The sequence below is a fragment of the Anomaloglossus baeobatrachus genome, chromosome 4 (assembly GCF_048569485.1).
Source record: "Anomaloglossus baeobatrachus isolate aAnoBae1 chromosome 4, aAnoBae1.hap1, whole genome shotgun sequence".
Lineage (NCBI taxonomy): Eukaryota > Metazoa > Chordata > Amphibia > Anura > Aromobatidae > Anomaloglossus > Anomaloglossus baeobatrachus.
Window position 1 is genome coordinate 645950029 of NC_134356.1, and position 12714 is coordinate 645962742.

The following is a 12714-nucleotide window of genomic DNA, read 5'->3' on the forward strand; positions in this document are numbered from 1 at the left end:
TTCCATTCTGTTGCACAAAAAGCCATTTGAGCTCATATCGGAAATCATTCTTACCTTCGACTTCCAAATACTTGGTGTCAAGAGACTCAAACCCCTCAATATATTATTGTTGATTTTTGGTACTCAGTGGAAACAAATGTGGCTCTCTAGACAAGATGGAGACAAAATCTCCAAAGAAAAGTGCCACGTGTGAGAATCACAATCATGACCTTAAGAGTTTGAGATTGACGCGCCACCTATTGTGCTAACAAGGAAAGCTTCTATTGCAAACGTGCAGAAGTTGCTTACTCAAAGAAATAAAGTTCTTTTTTTCCACATCATCGACTACACAGCACAACATTTCCCATATGGTCTAGCGGTTAGGATTCCTGGTTCTCACCCAGGCGGCCCGGGTTCGACTCCCGGTATGGGAATGCAAATTTTTCTGTGCTTGTTTCGACATTCAAAGGCCGCCGCAATTGTTTGGCCATTGTGGCCTGTCATTTGACCTAAAATTTCCTTACTTATCCATAGAATATTGGAACTGAATGGTAAAGTTTCTAGGCTCTCCTGCCAAAGATAATGAGTAAACTACATACCGTCTGAGGAAAAAACTTACAATCTTCAGTATATTGAATTGACCTGTTAACTCCAGCTCAAATGAGGCAGGATTCAACTACTAAAATGAAAAACAGCTTTTTAGTGAAGGCAACACTCTTTTTTTTTTTTTTTTTTTTTTAAACCCTATATGTTTTCTGCAACTCTGTGGAATATCCCATATTAATTAGCAAGCAGTTTTCTTAGTTTACTGGTTCAATTCCTGATAGGGGAGTGCCACTTTTTTCTGCAATAGTTCCTGCATTCAAAGGTCGACACATACCTTGCAGACAAAGTTAGTTTAGATTAAAATTGCTCTTTGCAGCGAAAAATGCTGACAACAAGAGCTTTTAGCCATTCATTCCATTCTGTTGCACAAAAAGCCATTTGAGCTCATATCGGAAATCATTCTTACCTTCGACTTCCAAATACTTGGTGTCAAGAGACTCAAACCCCTCAATATATTATTGTTGATTTTTGGTACTCAGTGGAAACAAATGTGGCTCTCTAGACAAGATGGAGACAAAATCTCCAAAGAAAAGTGCCACGTGTGAGAATCACAATCATGACCTTAAGAGTTTGAGATTGACGCGCCACCTATTGTGCTAACAAGGAAAGCTTCTATTGCAAACGTGCAGAAGTTGCTTACTCAAAGAAATAAAGTTCTTTTTTTCCACATCATCGACTACACAGCACAACATTTCCCATATGGTCTAGCGGTTAGGATTCCTGGTTCTCACCCAGGCGGCCCGGGTTCGACTCCCGGTATGGGAATGCAAATTTTTCTGTGCTTGTTTCGACATTCAAAGGCCGACGCAATTGGTTGGCCATTGTGGCCTGTCGTTTGACCTAAAATTTCCTTACTTATCCATAGAATATTGGAACTGAATGGTAAAGTTTCTAGGCTCTCCTGCCAAAGATAATGAGTAAACTACATACCGTCTGAGGAAAAAACTTACAATCTTCAGTATATTGAATTGACCTGTTAACTCCAGCTCAAATGAGGCAGGATTCAACTACTAAAATGAAAAACAGCTTTTTAGTGAAGGCAACACTCTTTTTTTTTTTTTTTTTTTTTTTTAAACCCTATATGTTTTCTGCAACTCTGTGGAATATCCCATATTAATTAGAAAGCAGTTTTCTTAGTTTACTGGTTCAATTCCTGATAGGGGAGTGCCACTTTTTTCTGCAATTGTTCCTGCATTCAAATTCGACACATACCTTGCAGACAAAGTTAGTTTAGATTAAAATTGCTCTTTGCAGCGAAAAATGCTGACAACAAGAGCTTTTAGCCATTCATTCCATTCTGTTGCACAAAAAGCCATTTGAGCTCATATCGGAAATCATTCTTACCTTCGACTTCCAAATACTTGGTGTCAAGAGACTCAAACCACTCAATATATTATTGTTGATTTTTGGTACTCAGTGGAAACAAATGTGGCTCTCTAGACAAGATGGAGACAAAATCTCCAAAGAAAAGTGCCACGTGTGAGAATCACAATCATGACCTTAAGAGTTTGAGATTGACGCGCCACCTATTGTGCTAACAAGGAAAGCTTCTGTTGCAAACGTGCAGAAGTTGCTTACTCAAAGAAATAAAGTTCTTTTTTTCCACATCATCGACTACACAGCACAACATTTCCCATATGGTCTAGCGGTTAGGATTCCTGGTTCTCACCCAGGCGGCCCGGGTTCGACTCCCGGTATGGGAATGCAAATTTTTCTGTGCTTGTTTCGACATTCAAAGGCCGACGCAATTGGTTGGCCATTGTGGCCTGTCATTTGACCTAAAATTTCCTTACTTATCCATAGAATATTGGAACTGAATGGTAAAGTTTCTAGGCTCTCCTGCCAAAATAATGAGTAAACTACATACCGTCTGAGGAAAAAACTTACAATCTTCAGTATATTGAATTGACCTGTTAACTCCAGCTCAAATGAGGCAGGATTCAACTACTAAAATGAAAAACAGCTTTTTAGTGAAGGCAACACTCTTTTTTTTTTTTTTTAAAACCCTATATGTTTTCTGCAACTCTGTGGAATATCCCATATTAATTAGCAAGCAGTTTTCTTAGTTTACTGGTTCAATTCCTGATAGGGGAGTGCCACTTTTTTCTGCAATAGTTTCTGCATTCAAAGGTCGACACATACCTTGCAGACAAAGTTAGTTTAGATTAAAATTGCTCTTTGCAGCGAAAAATGCTGACAACAAGAGCTTTTAGCCATTCATTCCATTCTGTTGCACAAAAAGCCATTTGAGCTCATATCGGAAATCATTCTTACCTTCGACTTCCAAATACTTGGTGTCAAGAGACTCAAACCACTCAATATATTATTGTTGATTTTTGGTACTCAGTGGAAACAAATGTGGCTCTCTAGACAAGATGGAGACAAAATCTCCAAAGAAAAGTGCCACGTGTGAGAATCACAATCATGACCTTAAGAGTTTGAGATTGACGCGCCACCTATTGTGCTAACAAGGAAAGCTTCTGTTGCAAACGTGCAGAAGTTGCTTACTCAAAGAAATAAAGTTCTTTTTTTCCACATCATCGACTACACAACACAACATTTCCCATATGGTCTAGCGGTTAGGATTCCTGGTTCTCACCCAGGCGGCCCGGGTTCGACTCCCGGTATGGGAATGCAAATTTTTCTGTGCTTGTTTCGACATTCAAAGGCCGACGCAATTGTTTGGCCATTCTGGCCTGTCATTTGACCTAAAATTTCCTTACTTATCCATAGAATATTGGAACTGAATGGTAAAGTTTCTAGGCTCTCCTGCCAAAGATAATGAGTAAACTACATACCGTCTGAGGAAAAAACTTACAATCTTCAGTATATTGAATTGACCTGTTAACTCCAGCTCAAATGAGGCAGGATTCAACTACTAAAATGAAAAACAGCTTTTTAGTGAAGGCAACACTCTTTTTTTTTTTTTTTTTTTTTTAAAACCCTATATGTTTTCTGCAACTCTGTGGAATATCCCATATTAATTAGCAAGCAGTTTTCTTAGTTTACTGGTTCAATTCCTGATAGGGGAGTGCCACTTTTTTCTGCAATAGTTCCTGCATTCAAAGGTCGACACATACCTTGCAGACAAAGTTAGTTTAGATTAAAATTGCTCTTTGCAGCGAAAAATGCTGACAACAAGAGCTTTTAGCCATTCATTCCATTCTGTTGCACAAAAAGCCATTTGAGCTCATATCGGAAATCATTCTTACCTTCGACTTCCAAATACTTGGTGTCAAGAGACTCAAACCCCTCAATATATTATTGTTGATTTTTGGTACTCAGTGGAAACAAATGTGGCTCTCTAGACAAGATGGAGACAAAATCTCCAAAGAAAAGTGCCACGTGTGAGAATCACAATCATGACCTTAAGAGTTTGAGATTGACGCGCCACCTATTGTGCTAACAAGGAAAGCTTCTGTTGCAAACGTGCAGAAGTTGCTTACTCAAAGAAATAAAGTTCTTTTTTTCCACATCATCGACTACACAGCACAACATTTCCCATATGGTCTAGCGGTTAGGATTCCTGGTTCTCACCCAGGCGTCCCGGGTTCGACTCCCGGTATGGGAATTCAAATTTTTCTGTGCTTGTTTCGACATTCAAAGGCCGACGCAATTGGTTGGCCATTGTGGCCTGTCGTTTGACCTAAAATTTCTTTACTTATCCATAGAATATTGGAACTGAATGGTAAAGTTTCTAGGCTCTCCTGCCAAAGATAATGAGTAAACTACATACCGTCTGAGGAAAAAACTTACAATCTTCAGTATATTGAATTGACCTGTTAACTCCAGCTCAAATGAGGCAGGATTCAACTACTAAAATGAAAAACAGCTTTTTCGTGAAGGCAACACTCTTTTTTTTTTTTTTTTTAAAACCCTATATGTTTTCTGCAACTCTGTGGAATATCCCATATTAATTAGCAAGCAGTTTTCTTAGTTTACTGGTTCAATTCCCGATAGGGGAGTGCCTCTTTTTTCTGCAATAGTTCCTGCATTCAAAGGTCGACACATACCTTGCAGACAAAGTTAGTTTAGATTAAAATTGCTCTTTGCAGCGAAAAATGCTGACAACAAGAGCTTTTAGCCATTCATTCCATTCTGTTGCACAAAAAGCCATTTGAGCTCATATCGGAAATCATTCTTACCTTCGACTTCCAAATACTTGGTGTCAAGAGACTCAAACCCCTCAATATATTATTCTTGATTTTTGGTACTCAGTGGAAACAAATGTGGCTCTCTAGACAAGATGGAGACAAAATCTCCAAAGAAAAGTGCCACATGTGAGGATCACAATCATGACCTTAAGAGTTTGAGATTGACGCGCCACCTATTATGCTAACAAGGAAATCTTCTGTTGCAAACGTGCAGAAGTTGCTTATTCAAAGAAATAAAGTTCTTTTTTTCCACATCATCGACTACACAGCACAACATTTCCCATATGGTCTAGCGGTTAGGATTCCTGGTTCTCACCCAGGCGGCCCGGGTTCGACTCCCGGTATGGGAATGCAAATTTTTCTGTGCTTGTTTCGACATTCAAAGGCCGACGCAATTGGTTGGCCATTGTGGCCTGTCATTTGACCTAAAATTTCCTTACTTATCCATAGAATATTGGAACTGAATGGTAAAGTTTCTAGGCTCTCCTGCCAAAATAATGAGTGAACTACATACCGTCTGAGGAAAAAACTTACAATCTTCAGTATATTGAATTGACCTGTTAACTCCAGCTCAAATGAGGCAGGATTCAACTACTAAAATGAAAAACAGCTTTTTAGTGAAGGCAACACTCTTTTTTTTTTTTTTTTTAAACCCTATATGTTTTCTGCAACTCTGTGGAATATCCCATATTAATTAGCAAGCAGTTTTCTTAGTTTACTGGTTCAATTCCTGATAGGGGAGTGCCACTTTTTTCTGCAATTGTTCCTGCATTCAAAGGTCAACACATACCTTGCAGACAAAGTTAGTTTAGATTAAAATTGCTCTTTGCAGCGAAAAATGCTGACAACAAGAGCTTTTAGCCATTCATTCCATTCTGTTGCACAAAAAGCCATTTGAGCTCATATCGGAAATCATTCTTACCTTCGACTTCCAAATACTTGGAGTCAAGAGACTCAAACCACTCAATATATTATTGTTGATTTTTGGTACTCAGTGGAAACAAATGTGGCTCTCTAGACAAGATGGAGACAAAATCTCCAAAGAAAAGTGCCACGTGTGAGAATCACAATCATGACCTTAAGAGTTTGAGATTGACGCCCCACCTATTGTGCTAACAAGGAAAGCTTCTGTTGCAAACGTGCAGAAGTTGCTTACTCAAAGAAATAAAGTTCTTTTTTTCCACATCATCGACTACACAGCACAACATTTCCCATATGGTCTAGCGGTTAGGATTCCTGGTTCTCACCCAGGCGGCCCGGGTTCGACTCCCGGTATGGGAATGCAAATTTTTCTGTGCTTGTTTCGACATTCAAAGGCCGACGCAATTGTTTGGCCATTGTGGCCTGTCATTTGACCTAAAATTTCCTTACTTATCCATAGAATATTGGAACTGAATGGTAAAGTTTCTAGGCTCTCCTGCCAAAGATAATGAGTAAACTACATACCGTCTGAGGAAAAAACTTACAATCTTCAGTATATTGAATTGACCTGTTAACTCCAGCTCAAATGAGGCAGGATTCAACTACTAAAATGAAAAACAGCTTTTTAGTGAAGGCAACACTCTTTTTTTTTTTTTTTTTTTTTTTAAAACCCTATATGTTTTCTGCAACTCTGTGGAATATCCCATATTAATTAGCAAGCAGTTTTCTTAGTTTACTGGTTCAATTCCTGATAGGGGAGTGCCACTTTTTTCTGCAATAGTTCCTGCATTCAAAGGTCGACACATACCTTGCAGACAAAGTTAGTTTAGATTAAAATTGCTCTTTGCAGCGAAAAATGCTGACAACAAGAGCTTTTAGCCATTCATTCCATTCTGTTGCACAAAAAGCCATTTGAGCTCATATCGGAAATCATTCTTACCTTCGACTTCCAAATACTTGGTGTCAAGAGACTCAAACCCTTCAATATATTATTGTTGATTTTTGGTACTCAGTGGAAACAAATGTGGCTCTCTAGACAAGATGGAGACAAAATCTCCAAAGAAAAGTGCCACGTGTGAGAATCACAATCATGACCTTAAGAGTTTGAGATTGACGCGCCACCTATTGTGCTAACAAGGAAAGCTTCTGTTGCAAACGTGCAGAAGTTGCTTACTCAAAGAAATAAAGTTCTTTTTTTCCACATCATCGACTACACAGCACAACATTTCCCATATGGTCTAGCGGTTAGGATTCCTGGTTCTCACCCAGGCGGCCCGGGTTCGACTCCCGGTATGGGAATTCAAATTTTTCTGTGCTTGTTTCGACATTCAAAGGCCGACGCAATTGGTTGGCCATTGTGGCCTGTCGTTTGACCTAAAATTTCTTTACTTATCCATAGAATATTGGAACTGAATGGTAAAGTTTCTAGGCTCTCCTGCCAAAGATAATGAGTAAACTACATACCGTCTGAGGAAAAAACTTACAATCTTCAGTATATTGAATTGACCTGTTAACTCCAGCTCAAATGAGGCAGGATTCAACTACTAAAATGAAAAACAGCTTTTTCGTGAAGGCAACACTCTTTTTTTTTTTTTTTTTTTTTTTTTAAACCCTATATGTTTTCTGCAACTCTGTGGAATATCCCATATTAATTAGCAAGCAGTTTTCTTAGTTTACTGGTTCAATTCCCGATAGGGGAGTGCCTCTTTTTTCTGCAATAGTTCCTGCATTCAAAGGTCGACACATACCTTGCAGACAAAGTTAGTTTAGATTAAAATTGCTCTATGCAGCAAAAAATGCTGACCACAAGAGCTTTTAGCCATTCATTCCATTCTTTTGCACAAAAAGCCATTTGAGCTCATATCGGAAATCATTCTTACCTTCGACTTCCAAATACTTGGTGTCAAGAGACTCAAACCCCTCAATATATTATTCTTGATTTTTGGTACTCAGTGGAAACAAATGTGGCTCTCTAGACAAGATGGAGACAAAATCTCCAAAGAAAAGTGCCACATGTGAGGATCACAATCATGACCTTAAGAGTTTGAGATTGACGCGCCACCTATTGTGCTAACAAGGAAAGCTTCTGTTGCAAACGTGCAGAAGTTGCTTACTCAAAGAAATAAAGTTCTTTTTTTCCACATCATCGACTACACAGCACAACATTTCCCATATGGTCTAGCGGTTAGGATTCCTGATTCTCACCCAGGCGGCCCGGGTTCGACTCCCGGTATGGGAATTCAACTTTTTCTGTGCTTGTTTCGACATTCAAAGGCCGACGCAATTGTTTGGCCATTGTGGCCTGTTATTTGACCTAAAATTTCCTTACTTATCCATAGAATATTGGAACTGAATGGTAAAGTTTCTAGGCTCTCCTGCCAAAGATAATGAGTAAACTACATACCGTCTGAGGAAAAAACTTACAATCTTCAGTATATTGAATTGACCTGTTAACTCCAGCTCAAATGAGGCAGGATTCAACTACTAAAATGAAAAACAGCTTTTTAGTGAAGGCAACACTCTTTTTTTTTTTTTTTTTTTTTTTAAAACCCTATATGTTTTCTGCAACTCTGTGGAATATCCCATATTAATTAGCAAGCAGTTTTCTTAGTTTACTGGTTCAATTCCTGATAGGGGAGTGCCACTTTTTTCTGCAATAGTTCCTGCATTCAAAGGTCGACACATACCTTGTAGACAAAGTTAGTTTAGATTAAAATTGCTCTTTGCAGCGAAAAATGCTGACAACAAGAGCTTTTAGCCATTCATTCCATTCTGTTGCACAAAAAGCCATTTGAGCTCATATCGGAAATCATTCTTACCTTCGACTTCCAAATACTTGGTGTCAAGAGACTCAAACCCCTCAATATATTATTGTTGATTTTTGGTACTCAGTGGAAACAAATGTGGCTCTCTAGACAAGATGGAGACAAAATCTCCAAAGAAAAGTGCCACGTGTGAGAATCACAATCATGACCTTAAGAGTTTGAGATTGACGCGCCACCTATTGTGCTAACAAGGAAAGCTTCTGTTTCAAACCTGCAGAAGTTGCTTACTCAAAGAAATAAAGTTCTTTTTTTCCACATCATCGACTACACAGCACAACATTTCCCATATGGGCTAGCGGTTAGGATTCCTGGTTCTCACCCAGGCGGCCCGGGTTCGACTCCCGGTATGGGAATGCAAATTTTTCTGTGCTTGTTTCGACATTCAAAGGCCGACGCAATTGTTTGGCCATTGTGGCCTGTCATTTGACCTAAAATTTCCTTACTTATCCATAGAATATTGGAACTGAATGGTAAAGTTTCTAGGCTCTCCTGCCAAAGATAATGAGTAAACTACATACCGTCTGAGGAAAAAACTTACAATCTTCAGTATATTGAATTGACCTGTTAACTCCAGCTCAAATGAGGCAGGATTCAACTACTAAAATGAAAAACAGCTTTTTAGTGAAGGCAACACTCTTTTTTTTTTTTTTTTTTTTTTTAAAACCCTATATGTTTTCTGCAACTCTGTGGAATATCCCATATTAATTAGCAAGCAGTTTTCTTAGTTTACTGGTTCAATTCCTGATAGGGGAGTGCCACTTTTTTCTGCAATAGTTCCTGCATTCAAAGGTCGACACATACCTTGCAGACAAAGTTAGTTTAGATTAAAATTGCTCTTTGCAGCGAAAAATGCTGACAACAAGAGCTTTTAGCCATTCATTCCATTCTGTTGCACAAAAAGCCATTTGAGCTCATATCGGAAATCATTCTTACCTTCGACTTCCAAATACTTGGTGTCAAGAGACTCAAACCCCTCAATATATTATTGTTGATTTTTGGTACTCAGTGGAAACAAATGTGGCTCTCTAGACAAGATGGAGACAAAATCTCCAAAGAAAAGTGCCACGTGTGAGAATCACAATCATGACCTTAAGAGTTTGAGATTGACGCGCCACCTATTGTGCTAACAAGGAAAGCTTCTGTTTCAAACGTGCAGAAGTTGCTTACTCAAAGAAATAAAGTTCTTTTTTTCCACATCATCGACTACACAGCACAACATTTCCCATATGGTCTAGCGGTTAGGATTCCTGGTTCTCACCCAGGCGGCCCGGGTTCGACTCCCGGTATGGGAATGCAAATTTTTCTGTGCTTGTTTCGACATTCAAAGGCCGACGCAATTGGTTGGCCATTGTGGCCTGTCGTTTGACCTAAAATTTCTTTACTTATCCATAGATTATTGGAACTGAATGGTAAAGTTTCTAGGCTCTCCTGCCAAAGATAATGAGTAAACTACATACCGTCTGAGGAAAAAACTTACAATCTTCAGTATATTGAATTGACCTGTTAACTCCAGCTCAAATGAGGCAGGATTCAACTACTAAAATGAAAAACAGCTTTTTCGTGAAGGCAACACTCTTTTTTTTTTTTTTTTAAACCCTATATGTTTTCTGCAACTCTGTGGAATATCCCATATTAATTAGCAAGCAGTTTTCTTAGTTTACTGGTTCAATTCCTGATAGGGGAGTGCCACTTTTTTCTGCAATTGTTCCTGCATTCAAAGGTCGACACATACCTTGCAGACAAAGTTAGTTTAGATTAAAATTGCTCTTTGCAGCGAAAAATGCTGACAACAAGAGCTTTTAGCCATTCATTCCATTCTGTTGCACAAAAAGCCATTTGAGCTCATATCGGAAATCATTCTTACCTTCGACTTCCAAATACTTGGTGTCAAGAGACTCAAACCCCTCAATATATTATTGTTGATTTTTGGTACTCAGTGGAAACAAATGTGGCTCTCTAGAGAAGATGGAGACAAAATCTCCAAAGAAAAGTGCCACGTGTGAGAATCACAATCATGACCTTAAGAGTTTGAGATTGACGCGCCACCTATTGTGCTAACAAGGAAAGCTTCTGTTTCAAACGTGCAGAAGTTGCTTACTCAAAGAAATAAAGTTCTTTTTTTCCACATCATCGACTACACAGCACAACATTTCCCATATGGTCTAGCGGTTAGGATTCCTGGTTCTCACCCAGGCGGCCCGGGTTCGACTCCCGGTATGGGAATGCAAATTTTTCTGTGCTTGTTTCGACATTCAAAGGCCGACGCAATTGGTTGGCCATTGTGGCCTGTCGTTTGACCTAAAATTTCTTTACTTATCCATAGATTATTGGAACTGAATGGTAAAGTTTCTAGGCTCTCCTGCCAAAGATAATGAGTAAACTACATACCGTCTGAGGAAAAAACTTACAATCTTCAGTATATTGAATTGACCTGTTAACTCCAGCTCAAATGAGGCAGGATTCAACTACTAAAATGAAAAACAGCTTTTTCGTGAAGGCAACACTCTTTTTTTTTTTTTTTTAAACCCTATATGTTTTCTGCAACTCTGTGGAATATCCCATATTAATTAGCAAGCAGTTTTCTTAGTTTACTGGTTCAATTCCTGATAGGGGAGTGCCACTTTTTTCTGCAATTGTTCCTGCATTCAAAGGTCGACACATACCTTGCAGACAAAGTTAGTTTAGATTAAAATTGCTCTTTGCAGCGAAAAATGCTGACAACAAGAGCTTTTAGCCATTCATTCCATTCTGTTGCACAAAAAGCCATTTGAGCTCATATCGGAAATCATTCTTACCTTCGACTTCCAAATACTTGGTGTCAAGAGACTCAAACCCCTCAATATATTATTGTTGATTTTTGGTACTCAGTGGAAACAAATGTGGCTCTCTAGACAAGATGGAGACAAAATCTCCAAAGAAAAGTGCCACGTGTGAGAATCACAATCATGACCTTAAGAGTTTGAGATTGACGCGCCACCTATTGTGCTAACAAGGAAAGCTTCTGTTGCAAACGTGCAGAAGTTGCTTACTCAAAGAAATAAAGTTCTTTTTTTCCACATCATCGACTACACAGCACAACATTTCCCATATGGTCTAGCGGTTAGGATTCCTGGTTCTCACCCAGGCGGCCAGGGTTCGACTCCCGGTATGGGAATGCAAATTTTTCTGTGCTTGTTTCGACATTCAAAGGCTGACGCAATTGTTTGGCCATTGTGGCCTGTCATTTGACCTAAAATTTCCTTACTTATCCATAGAATATTGGAACTGAATGGTAAAGTTTCTAGGTTCTCCTGCCAAAGATAATGAGTAAACTACATACCGTCTGAGGAAAAAACTTACAATCTTCAGTATATTGAATTGACCTGTTAACTCCAGCTCAAATGAGGCAGGATTCAACTACTAAAATGAAAAACAGCTTTTTAGTGAAGGCAACACTCTTTTTTTTTTTTTTAAAACCCTATATGTTTTCTGCAACTCTGTGGAATATCCCATATTAATTAGCAAGCAGTTTTCTTAGTTTACTGGTTCAATTCCTGATAGGGGAGTGCCACTTTTTTCTGCAATTGTTCCTGCATTCAAATTCGACACATACCTTGCAGACAAAGTTAGTTTAGATTAAAATTGCTCTTTGCAGCGAAAAATGCTGACAACAAGAGCTTTTAGCCATTCATTCCATTCTGTTGCACAAAAAGCCATTTGAGCTCATATCGGAAATCATTCTTACCTTCGACTTCCAAATACTTGGTGTCAAGAGACTCAAACCCCTCAATATATTATTGTTGATTTTTGGTACTCAGTGGAAACAAATGTGGCTCTCTAGACAAGATGGAGACAAAATCTCCAAAGAAAAGTGCCACGTGTGAGAATCACAATCATGACCTTAAGAGTTTGAGATTGACGCGCCACCTATTGTGCTAACACGGAAAGCTTCTGTTGCAAACGTGCAGAAGTTGCTTACTCAAAGAAATAAAGTTCTTTTTTTCCACATCATCGACTACACAGCACAACATTTCCCATATGGTCTAGCGGTTAGGATTCCTGGTTCTCACCCAGGCGGCCCGGGTTCGACTCCCGGTATGGGAATGCAATTTTTTCTGTGCTTGTTTCGACATTCAAAGGCCGACGCAATTGGTTGGCCATTGTGGCCTGTCGTTTGACCTAAAATTTCTTTACTTATCCATAGATTATTGGAACTGAATGGTAAAGTTTCTAGGCTCTCCTGCCAAAGA

General features: G+C 39.0%; 10 non-coding genes across 10 annotated transcripts; all 10 read left to right on the forward strand.

Moving 5' to 3' along the window:
* The first annotated feature begins 341 nt into the window (after positions 1 to 341).
* TRNAE-CUC (transfer RNA glutamic acid (anticodon CUC)) lies at positions 342 to 413 on the forward strand. Its single transcript has one exon. It is a non-coding gene; the product is annotated as a tRNA-Glu (tRNA).
* Positions 414 to 1278: 865 nt separating this feature from the next.
* On the forward strand, positions 1279 to 1350 carry TRNAE-CUC (transfer RNA glutamic acid (anticodon CUC)). The gene has a single exon. It is a non-coding gene; the product is annotated as a tRNA-Glu (tRNA).
* Positions 1351 to 2216: 866 nt separating this feature from the next.
* On the forward strand, positions 2217 to 2288 carry TRNAE-CUC (transfer RNA glutamic acid (anticodon CUC)). The gene has a single exon. It is a non-coding gene; the product is annotated as a tRNA-Glu (tRNA).
* Positions 2289 to 3146: 858 nt separating this feature from the next.
* Positions 3147 to 3218, forward strand: TRNAE-CUC (transfer RNA glutamic acid (anticodon CUC)). The gene has a single exon. It is a non-coding gene; the product is annotated as a tRNA-Glu (tRNA).
* Positions 3219 to 5017: 1799 nt separating this feature from the next.
* On the forward strand, positions 5018 to 5089 carry TRNAE-CUC (transfer RNA glutamic acid (anticodon CUC)). Its single transcript has one exon. It is a non-coding gene; the product is annotated as a tRNA-Glu (tRNA).
* Positions 5090 to 5948: 859 nt separating this feature from the next.
* Positions 5949 to 6020, forward strand: TRNAE-CUC (transfer RNA glutamic acid (anticodon CUC)). The gene has a single exon. It is a non-coding gene; the product is annotated as a tRNA-Glu (tRNA).
* An 867-nt stretch (positions 6021 to 6887) lies between these two features.
* On the forward strand, positions 6888 to 6959 carry TRNAE-CUC (transfer RNA glutamic acid (anticodon CUC)). Its single transcript has one exon. It is a non-coding gene; the product is annotated as a tRNA-Glu (tRNA).
* A 2746-nt stretch (positions 6960 to 9705) lies between these two features.
* TRNAE-CUC (transfer RNA glutamic acid (anticodon CUC)) lies at positions 9706 to 9777 on the forward strand. The gene has a single exon. It is a non-coding gene; the product is annotated as a tRNA-Glu (tRNA).
* Positions 9778 to 10636: 859 nt separating this feature from the next.
* TRNAE-CUC (transfer RNA glutamic acid (anticodon CUC)) lies at positions 10637 to 10708 on the forward strand. Its single transcript has one exon. It is a non-coding gene; the product is annotated as a tRNA-Glu (tRNA).
* A 1788-nt stretch (positions 10709 to 12496) lies between these two features.
* On the forward strand, positions 12497 to 12568 carry TRNAE-CUC (transfer RNA glutamic acid (anticodon CUC)). The gene has a single exon. It is a non-coding gene; the product is annotated as a tRNA-Glu (tRNA).
* The last annotated feature ends 146 nt before the right edge of the window (positions 12569 to 12714 follow it).